At 41.5% G+C, this 20,000-nt stretch overlaps 1 long non-coding RNA gene across 4 annotated transcripts in view; it reads left to right on the top strand.

Moving 5' to 3' along the window:
- Positions 1-20,000, top strand: part of LOC136854753 (uncharacterized) — an 89,756-nt gene that overhangs the window by 17,142 nt on the left and 52,614 nt on the right. For 2 of the 4 annotated variants that reach the window (XR_010857791.1, XR_010857789.1), the window contains exon 1: positions 370-519. The exons of the other annotated variants lie outside the window; for them this stretch is intronic. This is a non-coding gene — a long non-coding RNA (uncharacterized lncRNA). Of the gene's footprint in view, positions 1-369; positions 520-20,000 lie in introns of those variants that run through there. 4 annotated transcript variants of the gene reach the window in all.

A 20,000-nucleotide genomic window follows, 5' to 3' on the forward strand; every position in this document is an offset into this window, starting at 1 on the left:
TAACATTTAAAAGGCTGACGCTTCTGGCTGAAGAGCTGATCCAAGTTTCTGTTATACGTGGATTACATTTTTCGTTACTTAAAAAAGAGAAAATTTGATTATCCGTTATTTAACAGTCTATTAATATAAAGATTTGGGTCACACAATTGTTTAATTTGCTTTATTTCTCCAAGATTTTATTTAGGAACAGATTTCAGATGAGTTCATTTTAATACAAACATACATTTATAATATATATTATTCAGTAATCCATCCATTTGGACATTATTCTTCATGAGCCATATTTATCGAATTCCTTTTTTTACTTCCTCTATGTTTAGATAGCAAATTTCAAATAACATTTTAATGCCCGCCAGAATGTCACGAACCAATGACGGCAGAACCACCGAAGTACCGTACCACGGAAGATGGTTGTGACTATTATACTCCATCGTGATCAGTGTCAGTGACTGACTTCTCTTATGCTCTCTAAGTTCAAACTCTCTTGTGAAGTACAGCAGCTGCTTCCTAAGATGAAAAGTAAGTTTTCATAAGTGTAATACCACGATACGTCAATTTATTGGGAAATACGTGGACCATATGCTATATTTTCCTAGACTACTGTTCACTTCAGACTGTTAGGGCTAGACCTAGTGTAGATGTAGTAATTCTACAGGACAAGTCCGCACAAAGAGATATGTATTTAAATCTAAAACCCATTATTTAAACATTGATTTATATATTAGTGTGTCAGAAAATATGACGAAATCCCAGAAAACCATTGAAATAAGGCTCTTAAGTTCAGTATAGGCCTAACCTTTTATTCTACAACTATGCATGACCAGTGGAAAACTGGTGGTATTATTTTACAATAGTTCCAACTCATTCTACAATAATTATAGTATTATAGATGCATTTTGCATAAAAAATAATTAAACTTTGTCTCTGAACACTTTTTGGGGAAATTCACCATATCCGAGATGTGAATGTTTATATAATCCCGATCCTCGAAAAATTTCAAAGTGTTTTGTTTACTTTAACATGGACAGTTTGTGCTCTGATGCGAGTTTGTTTTTGTTTAGAACTGCATTGTGGTTCTGATGCGAATTTTTCCCCTCTTAAAATTGCATTGTGGGTAGTTACATGCTGTCTGGGAGTCACGTGACCTAGTGAAAATCTTACAGGTGTCAGACATTTTCCCATGTCATTTGGTTCAAGTCTGTCATAGAGTGAGGTTATGTCCAGTCTGTGTTCGTCTTGTATCTTTGATTATTTTCGCTTAATTCACCGTTTCTTTGAAAGTGAAACATGATGCATTGATCTTTAAAGACATAGAGTGTTACCTGCAGCAGTACAGTTCAGTTTTACACCAATTTTTACTTGAAGCTGCTAAATTATATCCACCTTTAAGTGACACTAAGCCACCATCACCACCTAGGGAATTATTTTCTGATGAGGACGACGACGACACTGTAGATGAGCCACAACCATCTTGTTCTGGATATAAACCATCAAAATGTTTGTGTCCATCCAATTAAGGTAAATTTATAATTGTTTTTAAAATATTGTAACATGATTTACCTTCTGTAACCCCTGTGGCTAGTGCGCGCAGCGCAACATTACCTCTTGCCAGTATATAGGAGCCTGCCAAGAATCTTTATAAATGCGGATATGGTGCGAAGCGCTGTTCCGCCACCCCCTTGCGGTTAAGGGATGTTAGGCTACATTACACTAACCTACGTTGCCTGACTATGGCTTGCTAGGTATGCTATGATTTACCTCATTTTGTTCATTAATTCAAATGCTGTTTTGTGTCGATGGTGATTTACCCCACCCAAAACCCTCCCATTCCCAAAGGGTCCCCAACCTTGTTGGATGTAGTAGGGGTGTATAGGCTAGTAACTCAAAAAACAACTCATTTCCCCAATGTATTACTATCATAACCATTCAGAACACATTAAAACACACATGAAAATACATAATTACTTTAGAAAAATGGAGTTGGAACTGTTGCAAAAATTTACCAAACTGGGTTTTTGGTTGAGGAAGAATAAAAAAAAAATGCAGTTCGCAAAATATCGCCCAAAAGCATGAAAATATACCAAAGACAGTTGGAAGGATGCACCACACCCTAACATTCTCGAATTTAACGTTTAACCAAACCTAACTTTGGCTGACAGAATACAGGTACATGGATGCATCCAGCCTAACCTAAACTAATGTACCCTACCCTAACATAGGATACCGATTCATTATGGTCATTACGTGACTGAGAGGGCCTCCCTCGAGACCCCCTAACCTGACCAAGGTCAAGATAAATTATAAACAACATGAGCTTGCTTTTATACCTTAATTATTTGTTGACCTTTTTGAGGGCCTCTTAACCTACCCTTACCCTAAAATTAGCTTATAGTTTCTCTGTTGCCAAGTGACTTATAGAGGAGGTGTTGTAATAGGTGAACCATCTCCCACAAAAATGCTAGTCAAATCTGACGAGATCATATAAGAATATGTCAGAAAACCCAATTACACACTTGAAATAAGTCACCTCTTAAGTAATTGTTATTTAATTCAGAACCTAAACTTATTTAAATGCACTTATCTCTGAACTTAAGTTGGTTGGTCGTTTATAGTGCCTGCATATATCCTGAATGAGTAGAAGTGTTATTTTTGACAAAATAACACAAGAAGGTCTAATTTTCCATTATACAAAAAGGTAATGATCACACTTCTGCTTTAGTATGTACATTTGTTGCATTACTGTTAAGCAAGAAAGTTCTCAACCTTGACATTTCCATGCAGAGCCGTTATGTATAATTACTGTTTGTTCAAACATACCACTTGCTTTTTAGTTACTCCAGCCCTCCAAATATTGCAGTTATTCAAGAACCTTAGATGGAATCTCTGTTTTTGGGGTGGGAAAAACCAAAGCGGAGGCAGGAATAGTTTAAAATTCATAAACCACAAGATAAACAGTCGGAAAAATAAATAGTTTATGTCTATAACTGGTGCTGATCACGAAGCGCATGATGAACAAAGCTGTCTCCAAGCCAATTACAAGGATGCAACCTAACCTTAATTCCTAAGCTCACCTAATTTATTGCAATGGGTCCTGCCTGGCTGCCACTTTAAATCCTAGTCAACCCCAGGGTTGAGAGTAGAAGTTGTTGAATGAGGGCCATTTTATTGGTTTTTCAATGGGGAATGTACTTATAATAAATTAGATGTTTACCAACCAAGATTGTAAGGGTTGCATCATTTTATAAGTCACTCCAAGTTCTTGGACACTGAGAGGTGGTAGGTACATGTACCGCATGTTCTGTTCACAAGTGCTTAAGGGAGTTCTTATTTTTTTTTATTTTTCTGTTATGAAATAATTTTCAACTTTTTTAAACCAATTGAAACTTCATAAATTTTTATACTAAGGTACCCAGATGTTTTCTGACTTCTCCCAGCTTTCCTGGGATTTCTCTCAGTTTCATAATGGCTGGTTTGTGTGCCAGAAGTGTTGAGGGAAAGCTTAAGATATATTTTATATTACAGAAGATAAGTACCTCTCAATAAAACAAACCTTGGCTGAAAGAATTAGTCACTGGGATTAGGAATGAGATGAGGAAATGTGCTCCTTTTAGTGTGTACCCACTACCCCAGGGTAAGCAATATGTTGTGCCTAGTGGTTAGGGGAAGACACAGGGTACCCACCTTCCTAGTTAGGACCAGATATGCAAGGTTAAGTTGAGATGAGTGTCTCTATTTCACTTTGTGTCTTGGTGCGTTTGGTAAGGTAAGGTAGGGTCAGCCCTTCCACCTACCTTCAGCAGGTATTTTTCTACATGACAGTTTTCTTTATATTTTCAACTTTTGTTTGTCTCGCTGTGTTTTACAATAAAGCACATAGTAGTTCTGTGAAGGCACTTTGGTGTGTGATCTATTAATATTTTATTAGAGGGGGTTGATTTTGATTTTAATGTGTTCATTAGTAGACCTGACGAATTATTTAAGTTTGCTCTACAGTTACAATATACCTATTGGTGCGTTATAGTTTTTTTTTGCAATACAGTGCACAGAGAATGATATATATATATGACTGTGAAATATTTTGTTAAAACAGAATTCCATCAAATATAAGGGAACCCATACAAATGCCAAAATGTGGAAAATAAAGGCTATATTTCAGAGACCGAACTGTCTCTCTCCTCAGGCAAATAGCAAATGAGAAAAAGTTACAGAAAAGCAGTATTTTTACCGGAAGAGCCATAGGTCTGCTGTTGAGTCACTCCAGTTGATAATTTCTCTTTAATCTTCTTGATTGCTGGATGGAGGAAGATTTTATCTATAATATGTGAATCCCACACACCTCTTGAAGGATTTATTGTGTTTCTTTGTTTAATCAAAGCTGATTCCACCACCTGGTTTTTGAACCGACAATTCGTGCTATAAATTATACGAGACATATTCCAGTTTATATTGTGGTTATGGTTATTTATGCGGTTAAAAATAGCTGAGCTCTGTCATCCATACCTAGGTGAATGTTTATGCTGTATTAATCTTTGGAGGAGTGATTTGCCTGTGAAATCGATATAAGATTGGTCACAGTTGAGGCAAGGGATTTCGTAAACTCTGTGTCTTTGGGGACTGGTTTTTGTTGGATGTTAATCAGGGATTTGGCTAAGGTATTTGGGTAGATAAAAGCAAAAGGGTTAGAGTTTCCAAGTGTCTGTGTTAACGTCTTAATCCTGTCCAGGTGTGGGATTTTTTATTTTATTGTTGTGGGTCTCTCTGGTCTTGTCATGGGGGAATGGTAGAAAATAGTGTTTGCTTTGTGGTTCGATTTCTCAATTAAATGATCAGGGTACTTTAAAGATGACGGCTGCTTATGGATTAGTTGGGTTTCCTTTTCCAGGAGATCCGGGGAGCAAATCCGTAAGTCTCTTAAGAATAAATTGCTGCCTATGCCAATCTTGGTAGTGATGTCATGATTGCTATAAAAATGGATGTATGACAGAGAGAAAGTTGGTTTTCTGTATATAGTAAATTTGTATTCTGTCGTGTCTCTAATGATTAAAAGGTCAAGAAAAGGAATTTTGTCGTCTGTTTCCCATTCAACTTTAAATTTGATGCTAGGCAGTAATGCATTTAGTTTTGGAAGAAATTCATTGAAATTGCTCCATTTACTATGGAAGGATGGGATTGAGTGACATACTGGCTGGGTGTTGACTGGCTTATTGGTGGTTCCTTTGAATGAATGTACAGGATCTTCGAAGTTGTTATTGGCTGGTGCGAGCCGCAAATTAGCATCTACACACAGACAGGGCAAAACAGAGGTAATGTTTATTTTTTTATCTGTGTTTGTTTATTTATTTTTAGACAAACAGATGGCGATTTGAGAGACATAATAAATGTACAGTGATAAAACATATATCAATGGAAAGGCCAGGAAATTCCACATATGGCCGATTGCATGAGATTCGAGACAGATTAATGAATATGTAAGAGCCTGACGCTTTCTCTTCCAAACACGTGTGTGTGCGTGTGTTCGTCGTCCATCGGAGTGGACAAGACAACAAGAGCATCTCGTTTTCTTTCTCTAAAGGAACGCGATTTCAACCATACAATATTTCCGTCTGTTTCTCCCTAACCATTGTTGTCTTGATGTATGTACACTCGGCAAGAAAAGTGAAGATACAGTTTTCATTAGATTTCGTTCATCGAATTTCAATTTTTTTCTTACAGAAAACACATAATCTCTGTAAATTTACTCTAGAATATGAAAATACAATGCAAATTATATCATATATGTTAAATCTGCAAAACAAAAACGTTCAGATACTTAAAAACACCATGCATGTACCCTAAGTAATCAGAATTTCTCAGATGACTTCGTTCATAGAGATCTAAAAGATAGTATGTGGATATCTCGGTGTAGTACTATTCATCAGAACGGCAATATTTACTCGTTTTCCGTTATGAACAGGCTTATTATTGCATCATCGTACGAGGTAATGATAATTTCTTTAATTTTTACACATTCATGTTTGTATTCCACGGTGTTAAAAGTCAGCTGGAATTAATGGCAGTAAATGTTGTGACACCTAGGGTAGGTTGACCAAATCTATTTAAATCCGCAAGGGCGTTCTCTATGATGTGAAGGGCAGGCAGGAGCTTCGGGAAAAACACAAGTAACTGGATGTTTCTTGACGTTGCCATAGTTTCTCTGCTCTCTCTCTCTCTCTCTCTCTCTCTCTCTCTCTCTCTCTCTCTCTCTCTCTCTTCTCTCTCTCTCTCCATTACTAAAACATACTATACCAATATAGTGTAGCTCAATCTCTAAAAGAAAAAAACAATGAAATGAGTAGCTCTACCGATAGGCCTAGGCTTACACAACAGTAACACTCTCTCTCTCTCTCTCTCTCTCTCTCTCTCTCTCTCTCTCATCATAACAATGCATTCGTTCCTTTTTAGTTTGGACATTGCTCAAATTTAACTCTTGATTTCATTATGGAAGATCACGTTTCCGATTATGCAAGCATTCCGTTCAATGTGGTGTAATAAATTCATTTGTGTAAGGTTGCTTGGTAAGTTACGTCGAAAAATGTTTATTTTGCTCAGAACTGTCGTTGCAAATTACAACTTGAACGAATACTGTGAAACTTACTACTGCATTTAAGTATCAATGATTTCATTATCGTAGACTATGATTGAAAGTTATAAGAGGTCAAGCAAAAAACAAACACAATAAGACGGAAGCTCCTCCCCTTTCTAAAGTTGCCAGATGTCACATTATTGAGCAACATATGTCCGAAGATTTAAAAAAACTGTATCCTCACTTTCCTTGCCGAGTGTACAATCACCACTACTTGCATTGCCATGCAAGCATTCTAATCATGTACTCATAATGTTCCAACGAATCTTCTGTATCAAACTGTATGTATGTTTCTGTTTGTGAAGACGACAAACGTCTCGCCATTTCACATATATTATGCTACTGCATTGTATTCACTAATCTGTCTTGAATCTCATGCAATTGGCCATATGTAGAATTTCCTGGCCTTTCCATTGATATATGTTTCATCACTGTATGTTAATCATGTCTCTCAATATCGCCATCTGTTTGTCTGCTGACAAAAGCAGATGCCCAAGTCTGTACCTCTGTTTTTACCTGTCTGTGTGTAGACACTACCTTACTGCTCGCACGCGTCAATAACATCTTCGAAGATTCTGTACATTAATCTCAGTAAGGAACTACCAATAAACCAGTTAACACCCAGCCAGTATGTCACTCAATACCCAGTCCTTACACAGGTGACCCGGAGTGACCGAAGGACCTGGCAGTGACCCAAGATGATACCAATGGACAGACTTTCAGCCGCCTTGCTGCTTCCCCGCCATTCCATGAGTTCTCAGTAGAAGTCCGACTATCCGAGATGACCCACCTGTAAGAGCCTGGATGCCTCCTCCAGGAAACCTGAAGCCGCCCCCGCACTCGTACTGGACGAGCTAACCAACGAAGGACCAGCCAACGTCATCCTTCAGCCTTCTGCCGCCCCTCTCGAGCTGGCCACCATACATCAGCCGCCGTCATCTTTCAGTCCTCTCCATTGTTGGCCACCGAAGGGTCATCTGACATCACCCCTTCAACCCGCTCCTGTCCTCCTCGAGATCCTGCCAGCCGGCACCGCCCTTCAGCCTTTTTCTACCGCCCCACAGCCCAAGCCCTTCGAGCCAACTACAATTGTCGGCAAGACAATTTCAAATCGGTGCCTCGCTTATGGGGAAATTGTAAAAACAAAAACGTTGCAGATACTTAAAAACTCTTCCAAACACAACCGCAATCGCACCCTCTGCCTGAGCAGTCGTCTCTCAGCCGGGCCAATTAAAAGACATTACCCATATCTTGGGGAGAGTATTTTCATAAGAGCCTGACGCCGTCTTTACTCCAAACGTTATGAACGTGTTTGTCGTCCATCGGATTGGACAAGACAACAAGATAATCTCGTTTTCTTTCTCTAAAGGAACGTTTGTTTCAACCATACAATATTTCCGTCTGTTTCTCCCTAACCATTGTTGTCTTGATGTATGTACAATCACCACTACTTGCATTGCCATGCAAGCATTCTAATCATGTACTCATAATGTTCAACGAGATCTTCTGTATCAAACTGTATGTATGTTTCTGTTTGTGAAGACGACAAACGTCTCGCCATTTCACATATATTATGCTACTGCATTGTATTCACTGATATGCCTTGAATCTCATGCAATTGGCCAATGAGAATTTCCTGGCCTTTCCATTGATATGTGTTTCATCACTGTATGTTAATCATGTCTCTCAATATCACCATCTGTTTGTCTGCCGACAAACACAGATGCCTGAGTCTGTGCCTCTGTTTTTACCTTGTCAGACGCTAACTCTTGATTTCATTATGGAAGATCACAATAACATCTTCGAAGATTCTGTACATTAATCTCAGTAAGTAACTACCAATAAACCAGTTAACACCCAGCCAGTATGTCACTCAATGTTTAGTCCTTACAAATACATTGCAGTAGCATAATATATGTGAAATGGATGCAGTAGCATAATATATATGAAATGGCGAGACGTTTGAGCGTCTTCACAAACAGAAACATACATACAGTTTGATACAGAAGATTCGTGGAACATTATGTACATGATTAAAAAACTGCATGGCAATGTACTTTCCTGGGGATTGTACGTAAATCGAGACAACAATGGTTAGCATTGAAACAGACGGAAATATTGTATGGTAATTATGTTCCTTGAAGAGAGAAAACGGGATGCTCTTGTTATTCTCTCTGTCCCCTCCGATGGATCACGTTTCTGTTGTGCTCGAAAGAGAAACGTCCGCCATCGGTGTGATGGGTCTCTTACAATTTCCCCCCCCCCAAGCAAATCGTCGATCTTGAAAAATCGTCTTGCTGACAATTGGAATGGGCGCGAATTTCCTGGGCTTTCCATTAGGAGGCTGATATGTTTCATCAGCCAGCAGGAACTCGAGGATCGGTAGCGGGTTGAAGGATGACGCAGATGACGTTGGCTGGTCCTTTGTTGGTCAGGTCGTCCGGTAGACACTACCTTTGAGGGCCGGCAGGAACTCTTCGAGGACTGTAGCGGGTTGAAGGATGACGTCGGCTGGTCCTTTGTCGGTCAGGTCGTCCGGTATGAGTTCGGGGGCGGCTGCAGGCTGCCTGGAGGAGGCGTTCAGGGTTCCTGTTGTGGGGTGGGTCATCTTGGAGGGTCGGACATCTACTGAGAGCTCGGGAACGGCGGGAATTTGGGAGGCGGCGAAGGGTCTGTTGGCACGTGGGTCGTCATCTTGGGTCAGCTGTCTGCCATCCATTGGCTCCTTTGGGTCACTTCGGGGTCACCAGTATAAGGACGGGATTGGTACAATACATGCCAACATATTCGTTACCAGGGTCTAAGCGATGTCAGGCAGGGCAACCGATCGAGGCTATGGCCTACCCCACCGCCAAATCAAAGTCCTTCAAAAGAAGGCATCATGCTTACCCCATATAAACATCGGAAAAAAGCATGTTAAAAAACGAAGAATTGAGTGACATACTGGCTGGGTGTTGACTGGTTTATTGGTGGTTCCGTACTGAATAAATGTACAGAATCTTTGAAGTTATTGGCTGGTGCGAGCCGCAAAGTAGCATCTACACACAGACAGGGCAAAACAGAGGTAATGTTTCGGATATTCGTGTTTGTCGGCAGATAAACAGATGGCGATTGTGAGAGACATAATAAACGCACAGTAATAAAACATATATCAGTGGAAAGGCCAGGAAATTCCACATATGGCCGATTGCATGAGATTCGAGACAGATTAATTAATACAATGCGGTAGCATAATATATGTGAAATGGCGAGACATTTGGCGTCTTCACAAACAAAAACATACATACAGTTTGATACAGAAGATTCGGTGGAACATAGTGAGTACATGATTAGAATGCTTGCATGGCAATGCACGTAGTGGTGATTGTACATAAATCGAGACAACAATGGTTAGGGAGAAACAGACGGAAATATTGTATGGTAGAAGTTGCGTTCCTAGAGAGAGAGAAATCGGGATGATCTTGTTTTTCTCTCTGTCCCCTTCGATAGATGACGAACACACACGTGTGCTCGAAAGAGACCGCCATCAGTGCGATGGGTCTCTTACAATTATCCCTAAGTGTTAAAATATCATCTACATATCTCATCTATAGCATGTCTTTAGGTTTTATTGCGTTTATTATTACAGTTTTAAAATATTCCATGTATAGATTGGCTAAAACAGGACTTAAAGGGCTGCCCATGCTGCACCCGAATTTTTGTTTATAGAATGACTCCCCGAATGAAAAGATGTTATTTGATACACATAATTCAACTAACTACATTATTTTATCAAGGGCTAGTGGGAAATGATCTGAATAGGGGGCTAATTTTTCCCACAAAAACTGTAGGAGTTTACGAAATCCCTTGCCTCGACTGTGACCAATCTTATATCTGTTTCACATGCAAATCACTCCCCAAAAGATTAATACAGCATAAACGTTCAGTTAGGTACGGACAGCAGAGCCCAGCTATTTTTAACCACACAAATAACCATAACCACAGAATAAATTGGAATATGTCTCGTATAATTTATAGCAGCAATTGTCGGTTCAAAAGCCAGATGTTGGAATCAGCTTTGATTAAACGAAGAAATCATGAATCTTTCAAGAGGTGCGTGGGATTCAGATATTATAGATAAAATCTTCCTCCAACCAGCGATCAAGAAGATTAAAGAGAAATTGTCAACAGGAGTGACTTAACGGCAGACCTTTGGATCTGGTACAAATACAGGCAGTCCCCGGTTTATGACGGGTCCGGCTTAAGACGTTCCGAGGTTACGACGCTTTTTAGATATATTCATCAGAAATTATTTCCCGGTTTACGACGCATGTTCCAGGGTTACAACGCGTCGACGCCGATCCAACAGAAGAAATATGGCTCCAGAACGGCAGAATAATAAAAATTTGGAGGGTTTTTTATGAAAAACTCAAGAAAAATGCAGTTTACATCGTTTTCAATACACCCAGAGCATTAAAAGTCAGGTTTTCTTAGGATTTTTGACGATTTTCGACGATTTTTCGGTTTACGACGATTTTCGGCTTACGACGCGCCGTAAGAATGGAACCCCCGTCGTAAACCAGGGACTGCCTGTACTGCTTTTCTGTAACTTTTTCTCATTCACTATTTGCCTGAGGAGAGAGACAGTTCGGTCTCTGAAAAATAGCCTTTATTATCCACATTTTGGCGTTTTTATGGGCTCCCTTATATTTTATATATATATATCTAGATATATTTTTATGATTTTGCAATACACTCCCTGAACACCTGAATTCGCCTTTAATCCCACTAACCCGAACAACTCTCAATTTCCCATCCCACTAGTGGGAATTTTAACAGCCAGCGTTACCAACGCTGCAGGTAAAATCTTGTCACTTGAGCTACCATAACAAACTGTTGGCAATGCTGACACAGGTACCATAACAAACTGTTGGCAACACTGACACAGGTACCATAACAAACTGTTGGCAATGCTGACACAGGTGTGTGCCGGCACGCCCCATTTTCGTCAATTGCTTTTTGTTTGCGCTGCTGGAAGGTTGTTTCCTTCCACTATGTGAGGTTTTAATCCTATTGCCTGAGTTCTCTTTGTATTTTGGACCTCTGGTGAAGGCCTGGATTGTATTTGACAGTTTTTCTCCTGGATTTTCTGGATATCTTTGATGTGGAAAGTCTTTTGGATTTGGACTCGATGGTTCCTGGTCTCGATTGTTCATCATGGACTTTTTCACCTTCTATTACTGCGCGATCAGCTTCGATGTCAACCTCAACTGCCCCTACGACGGTGGACGCTGGTGCTCATTGCTTCTTCTTGCTGCAAGAGACAGATGAGTACCTTGAGACATGATAGACATTCTGTCAGGTATGCAGGAAGGTTAAGTGTGATGTGCAGACTCATTGCGATGAATGTTCTGATTGGAAGGCACAAGAGATTGAGGATTACATTCGTCATCGCAAGTCTTTGGCTAGTAAGGGTGGCAAACGTCGGTCAGATTCTTTGTTGCCTCAAGTATCTCTTCTGCTACAGATCAGTTGATGGATTTAGCAAGTTCAGAGGTAGTCAAACAGATAGAGGATAGGATTGCAAATATTATGGAAAATTTAATATCTAGTCTTTTCAACATTTCTCAGATAAGGATAGTAGTAGTGTTAGGATGTCTAATCCTTCTTCCTTTTCAGCTCTCCTGCCTGTTCCAGAACCAGCCCTAACAGGTGCTGAGGGTATGGAGAACTGCAAAACCTCCAAGTGGGTAAGTTCTCTGGCCCCGGCCAAGCAGGCAGTGAAGGATCCCCCAACCCCTTGTAGTACTGATAAATTTAATGTTGATAATGTTAGTCAGGATCAGGATCTAAGGGTGATAAAGGAGGATAGGTCTGGGTTAGGTAGTGAGGAAAAGGTAGTAAAGGTGCAGAGTTGCTCTCCTGGACGGGTTCCGGTTTCGGGTTTGAGTGTTTTTTTGGTGTTTTGGCAAAAGTTTCCCCTTCATCGCTTCTTCTCAGTCTGGCTCAAAGTCTTAAGTCAATGTTATAGTTCTGGTGGTGCAGAATCCTTTTGCTTTAACTCCTAATTCACTTCCGCCCGTTTCTGAATCTTCTACTGTAGTTTCCCCCTTCTCTTTGTTTTTCTACTTCTCCATATAGTAAAGGCAGATTTTGGTGTGTACTTTTGGCTTCTGAAAGTAGTTTGTGGGACCTGCAATTGGATGTGGCGGAGTATAAGGCGGATTTGCTGGGTCTTCCAAACGGGTACAGACCTGTGGTGAGAGGTTATTTTTTTTTTAATGGTTTCTCTAACATTAGAGAGTATGTGACACTAGTGTCCAGAATTCATGTCGGATATGTTTCAGGATTATCGAGGTGGGGGGGGAATTTGGTGTACCTTCTGTCCCTTCATTCTAAGTTTTGTTCTGGGTTACCTGTCGCTTCATCTCCTGCTCCCACATTCTCTGTAGGCTCCTTTTTCAGTCTCCTCTTTGGTCTCTTCTTCTTCTGCTCCGCTCTTTCCTGCAGCTACCGCATCTTCCGTTTTCCCTCCTTCTTCGACTTTTGGCTTTCGTCTTCTCAGGTAACCTTTTTTTTATGCGTCTGCTATTCCACTCTCCCGCCTTTCCTTTCTTAATACAGTCTTCTCCGGTAGGAGGAGCTTCCGGACTGGTGAAAACGCAGTTTCGGCAGAATTTGGCCGCAGGCGTTTCATGTTCCATCCCTTCGGGTATGCACAACCCCTTGCTTCCACTTCAAGCAGCTGTTCTGGTAGTATCAGGTATTTCACAGGGTTTGGCTGTCTCTTCCAGTTCAGGTTTGCGCTTCACGGTTTTGGCAGGGCTTGTGGTACCTTCAAGTGGTCCGCAGCTTTCATCACTTGCATTTTCCGCGGCAGTAACTATGAGGGTAGCTTCTACCTCTTTCATTCTCCCTCCTTCGTCTTCATCTTCTTCCATCCCTGCACAGGTGGTTTCGTTTGTGCATCCTCCCCCATGGTTTAGTAATGTGGGTTTGGCTACTCTCACTCGTCTTCCCCTTGGTAATAATGGGGAATCAGCTTTGGTTTTCTCGGTTCAGCCTTGTCTTCTTCCCAGCGGGTTCAACCATGCGGATTCAGCTCCGGGTACCTGACTAGGTGTGGGTGCTCAGCATTCTGGTTAGGGTGTTCCACTTACGGACTCTTCATCGTTGTCCGGGCTTCATTCAGTTCCTCCTCCTTCATAGGTCTTAGACTGTTCGGACATTGCGGAACAGGATTCTTATCCGGAGGTGCAGGATATTCCGGCGGACTTAGAATGCCCTCTTGCCAGCAGTAATGATTACAGACTCATGCTTGAGTATGTTATTTCTTTGTACCCCCATTCAAGAGCTCTGGACCTCCCAATTTCATCAATTCAGTCATTTTTTTTAAGCCTTTTATGCCACTAAGCCAGCTCCTGCTTCTTTTTTTTGTTGGCTGGTTTGGTTCGATCTGGCTAGACAGGCTTTGGAGGAGGCGGGTGGTCATTTAGTGTTGGTAGTGGCTTCTAATAGACAGGACTCTTCTCTTCTCTCTCCGCGGAAGATGATTTATGCAGTTCGAAATAACCCTTCGGCAAGTATCAGATTGCCATTCAACAAATCGGTTGACGCATTCCTGTCTAGGTCTCTGGCGTGGTCTTGGCTCATAGGTACTTCGCTTAGGGAAGCAGGTGCTTTGGAGGATGTGTTGTGCAATCAGACTGAGGCTCTTGGATGCTGTCACGTTTACTGTAATGGGGTTCTAAAAGAGGGACAGCTATGTCCCTTCGCCTGGCTCACCAGGCAAATGCTTTGGCTTCGTCTATGACGTTTGGAGCAGAAAAGTCGAAATTTCTATCTTGGTCATCTTCCCCCCCAGTATCCGGACGTTCATAAGAGGGATTGCTTAGAACACCTTAGCTTAGCTAATTCTTTGTTCAAGGAAGATGACGTAGCCAGCACGACGAACGTTGTTGCTTTTAACTCATGTCTCTGGTGTCGGCAATTATGCATCATCGAGGGTACAGAGTGTTGAGGTTCTAGATGATTGGTTGATCCTTGCCTCCTCTCTAGAGGAGATAGTAAGAGTGAGGGAATTCTTATTGAATCTTTAACCTATTCAGGTGTGAGGATTCTCTCTCTTCCTTTGAGGGTTTTCTCCACCCTGGAGAGGATCCAGTCGGTCCTTCAGCAGGTAGAAGGATTCCTGTTCAACAGGGAATGGCCGGTACCAGCTTGGAGAAGCCTCTTAGGGAGAATGTCTCTCTCTTTTAATTCCAGGGTCTTGTCTCTGGATGCGCTCTCTTCAGGTATATGTCAGGAATTGCTGGGACTTCTGCAACGAGAACGCAGTTATAGTTGGGAGTGATTCTTGCCTGCTGGATCATCTGTGGTGGTCAGAAGAAGTGCATCTGACACCGGGAAGGTCTATCGACTCCCCACTTCCCAACGTTCATCTGTACACAGATGCTCAGATCAAGGTTGGGGAACAGCCTTGGAGGAAACCCAGGCCTTGGGCCCCTGGGGAGGTTCGGGAACGAGAGGAGTCAATAAATCTTCGGGAATCAAGGCTGTAAAGGAAGTCCTCAGTTGTTTTCACTCCTAGTGCGTGACAGAGTAGTGGCTTTTAGCGACAGTGTAACTGCCCTGTTGTATCTGAAGAACTCGGGGGAGAACAGGATCAACAGAACTCAATACTATAGCACAGGGAGTCCTGAGAGGGTGCGAAGAATGAAAAGTGTTTCTTCTTCCCCAATTTATACCGGGGAGTCTCAGCGTACTGGCTGATTTGCTAAGCCGCTCCCGTCAGTTATTGCGGGGGGAGAGTGGACTTTGGCTGACAAAGTAATATGTCAGGTTCTCCGGAAGTGGCCAGCAACTGTGGACTTATTCACGATGTGATTAAACCATTGTCTTCCGGTTTATTTCTCACCAGTGGTGGTCCCCGTGTTGATAGGCACTGATGTGACGTTACAAATTGGAACCACATGCAGGTGAATGCTTTTCCTCAATCCTGTCTCATTCATCAGGTAATAAGGAAATTGTGGAAGTGTGTTAAGATATCATATGACTCTAATAGCTCCCTGCTGGCCCTAACTAGCATGGTTTCCGGAACTCCTAGAGCTCCTTACAGAAGTTCTGATGTCCCTACCCATGCGAAAGTTCTTCTCAGATGACCTCATTCTCACCATTATGATCCAAACCCTTGCGTGCTGTACCTAGTTGCAGGGCGATGACTGTAGAGAGAGCAGCTAGACAGTCCGGACTCCCTAAAGCTGTGGCTAGACAGCTTTCTTTCAGCTTGAGAGTCAGCCCATAAGCCTTACCAGGTTCAGCTAGACAAGGTATAGAAGTTAGTGTCGTAAGGAATGCCATTCCACCTCTAGACCTTCCATAGCCAAATAGCAGATTTTCTTTTATTCCTTCGGAAAGTCAAGGGTCTTTCGTATTCGGTGATTGCTGACTAACGCTCGACACTTAGTGGTACAATTAGTTTCCACTTTCCTAAAGTCTCTAGTAGTAAGATGATTGATGATTTATTATGTTCTTTTAAGATTGAACGTCCTGTCTTGTCGACTCGGGCTCCTTTGTGGGACTTGTTGGAAGTATTTCAATATTTTTCTTCTATTCCCCTGCATTTGAACCCATTGAAGCTATAATGTTAAGACACTGACTAAGAAGTTGCTTTTTCTTCTGGCTTTAGCTTCAGCTAGAGGGTTGAGCGAGCTTCGGGCAGTTTCTAGGTTGGGCTCCTATGCGAGTAATGATAAGTATTTGTCTTTCTTCCTGAATTTGTGGCGAAGACAGTACCAGAGGTTAAAACTCTGCCTCGTTCGTTTAAAGTTCTTTATCTGCAAGTGTTCGTTACCAGTGATCCAGCGATGTCTTTTGTTTGGTGGGAGCATTAAAGTCTATTTATCAAAGGTTGAGAAACTCCATCCGCTTCCGCGTACACTTCTTGTCTCTCTGTGGAATCCTTCCCATCCGCTGTCAAAGAATGTGATTAGTTACTTTCGGAGGGAGGTGATTTCCCAGGCTTCTCAGGGTTCTTCTTCGTCGTCTTCAGCTCTGTATTTTCCCGACTGCAAAGTATTTGGAAATGCCCACTTCATATTCCTTTCTAAGGAATTATTCAGTGCCTTCTATTCTGGAGGCAGCTACTTGGAAGTCCGTCTCAGTGTTTACTTCCTTTAAGTAAGAGACTTTCGATTCGCCTCATCGCGTATAGAGGCAAAGTCTACTATCTAGGGTGTGTTCAATTAGCTGAGGTGGTATTTACTTAGTGTGGAGGTTTGGAGGGTTATTCTCTTAGTCCATGTGTAGTGGCGAAGTCTATTACCTAGGGTGCGTTCATTTAGCTAAGGTGGTATTCACTTAGTGCGGAGATTCTTAGGTTAACCAGATAGAGGAATTCCTTTTAGTCTTTAGAATTCTTAGGCAAAAGTGATAGTATAATCACATAAACCTAAGTTTAGTACATATTAAGTATCTTAGTCTTTGATAGTTTTCCTATGAGAGTGGGGTGCTCTAGTAGGCTAGGCTCTTTCGTTGGCACAGAGGTACTTGTTCGCTTGTCGGTTGTCAGGCCATATCCGCAACCTACATGGCTCGGCACACTGCTCCATTTCCCTCCATACATGAGAGGCTCTGAATAGCCACATGGGAGGTTCATCGTACTCCTCCATACACGAGAGGTTCTGAAGAACCACATGGGAGGTCGACGGACTGAGACAGTATGGACCTGATGGATGATGAAAGTACTTGTCACCAAAAGTATTGATTGATAAGGTGAGTGTATAACTAAATAGACATCCTATGCAGAGCAGATCGGTGAGCTGCCATCTCTGCGGTTGCAAAAAGGGGCCGTGCTGCAAACTTAGATGGTTCTCCCAGAGGGCCAGCGGCTCTGCACTCTGCCTCATTCTCCTCCATACATGAGAGGTTCTGAAGAGCCACATGGGAGGTCGACGGACTGAGAGTACTGACCTGACTGTCAATCAAAGTACTCTCCTACATGTCTCTTCACTGAAAGCATTGATTGATATAGTGAGTGCATGACTAAACGGATATCCTATGCAGAGCAGATTGGTGAGCTACCATCTCTGCGGTTGTCAAAGGGGCGTGCAATAAAATTGATCCCTCCTCCTCTAAATGTTGTTAATCGGGCGAATTCAGGTGTTCAGGGAGTGTATTGCAATATGAAGTTTTCTTAATAAAACTAATATTGTAATACTTATCTGAACACCTGAATGATTCCTACCGTCCTTTCCCCACATCAATATTGACCTTGAATAAAGCAATTGATGAAAATGGGGCGTGTTGGCGCACACCTGTGTCATTGTTGTCAACCTTTTGCTATGGTAGCTCAAGTGACAAGATTTTACCTGCAGTGTTGGTAATGCTGGCTGTTAAAATTCTCACTAGTGGGATGGGAAGTTGAGAGTTGTTCGGGCTAGTGGGTTTAAGGGCGAATTCAGGTGTTCAGGTGAGTATTACAATATTAGTTTTACTATGAAAACTTCATTTTACCTGGGGAAATGGTTACTATGAGCCAGGTATCAACACTTACCGTTACCTTAGCCTTGTTATCTAAACTTCGTGGGTCCAGGTAATCATAAAACAAGAAAAAGGGGGATTTTCATATGAGCTTAGGGCTCTGCTCACAAGGAATGTGTATGTAAACACGTTAGAGTTAAATTAAAATTACGTAGATTTACAAAAAAGAATATCAGAAGATGAAAGAATGTTGCATTCAGGCTTGCGGGGGCCTGAGGGGATATTTCTACTTGATGAACTCGAACTTGGAATCCGTTAGTGGGGTTTTTACGCAAGGCACAATCCAAGGATATTCCTCTGCAAATTGGTCTCTGAAATGAGAGGTTCAGGTAATACAAGCCAGTAAATGGAGGTAGGAAAATACTCAGGAATTTGAGGCTGCACTGAGGGTGCCACAAGGCCTCGAATGAGCAAAGATAGGCATTCACTTAAAACACAGGCATTTGAATAACACTGGTATCACGAGGCAAAGGAAAATTGGAATTTACTGGCCCTTAAAAGAAACACTTGAAGGGCAATTCGTGACTGATAGGGACTCTTTAACAAGCACTTTACCGTGTAGAGGAAGGAGTCTCCAGTGAAGAATGGCAAAGAATGGGTCGTGGTTCACTAGACAAAATATGACTGAGGTGTGTTCCTGTGACGAAGATGGGGCATCAATCACTCCTCCAGCATAGTGGTCCCGCGCGCGTCTTATCGCAATCTGCCCCACGACTTCATGATGTCCCTCGAGTGTCTGACTCGCGCCTCCTTCGTCCGTCCCTATTTAAGGCATCAGCCGAGGGACGGGGTGGCGGACCCTGGACAATGCAGTAGTCCCCTTCCATGAGTCAACTCATCCAGGTGTGCCGAACAATTGTCCACTTCTCAGTGGGGTGCGTGCAAAGAATCCCACACAGATTACTTTGCCCCAAAAGAGAAAGTTGTAAAGTAGCTTAAGGATGCTAAGCTTCTTTAGGGAGGGGTCTTAATCCCTCTTTTCCCTACCTTCGACCCATGCTAAGCAAATGCTAGGTCAAGGATGAAACAGTAAAACAGAGTGTTTTTATGGTGGCTTCTTGTGAGATATATATATATATATATATATATATATATATATATATATATATATATATATATATATAAATATATATATTTAAATATATTATATATATTATATATATATATATATATATAAAAGTTTAAATGTTTAGATTGCTCTCTCTCTCTCTCTCTCTCTCTCTCTCTCTCTCTCTCTCTCTCTCTCTCTCTCTCTCTCTCTCAATATGTATAACAGAATCTCATATTACTCGAAAATATGGAACGTGATGAATATATAAATAAAGGTAATGCCACGAAGGAAAGTGAAAAGACAGTGGTTCTAGGCCTTTCAACTTCCTGTCCTTCACTTAGCAGACTAAAGTAAAGGACAGTAAGTCGAAAGGTCTAGCACCACTTCGTCATTCACTTTCCTTTGTGTTTATATATTGTATATATATATATATATATATATATATATATATATATATATATATATATATATGTATGTATGTATGTGTGTATGTATGTTGCCCAACAGATAGTAAATCCCATTGCTTACCTTTGCTATCAGTCAAGAAGTCCCCTCTGTTGGTAGCTTGATAGTGACCGCACCCAAGCGGCTACTGGCTTCGTACATTCGTACATAAATACACACATTCTCTCTCTCTCTCTCTCTCTCTCTCTCTCTCTCTCTCTCTCTCTCTCTCTCTCTCTCTCTCTCTCTCTCTCAGGTCTACAGCAAAACAAGCATTACTCAAAATGATTTATTTGACAAAAATCTGACATAACTGGATTGCAAGAAACAAGAGCTGAAATAAAATGGAATACTAATGTTCGC

Source organism: Macrobrachium rosenbergii, chromosome 3, assembly GCF_040412425.1.
Source record: "Macrobrachium rosenbergii isolate ZJJX-2024 chromosome 3, ASM4041242v1, whole genome shotgun sequence".
Classification (NCBI taxonomy): Eukaryota; Metazoa; Arthropoda; class Malacostraca; order Decapoda; family Palaemonidae; genus Macrobrachium; species Macrobrachium rosenbergii.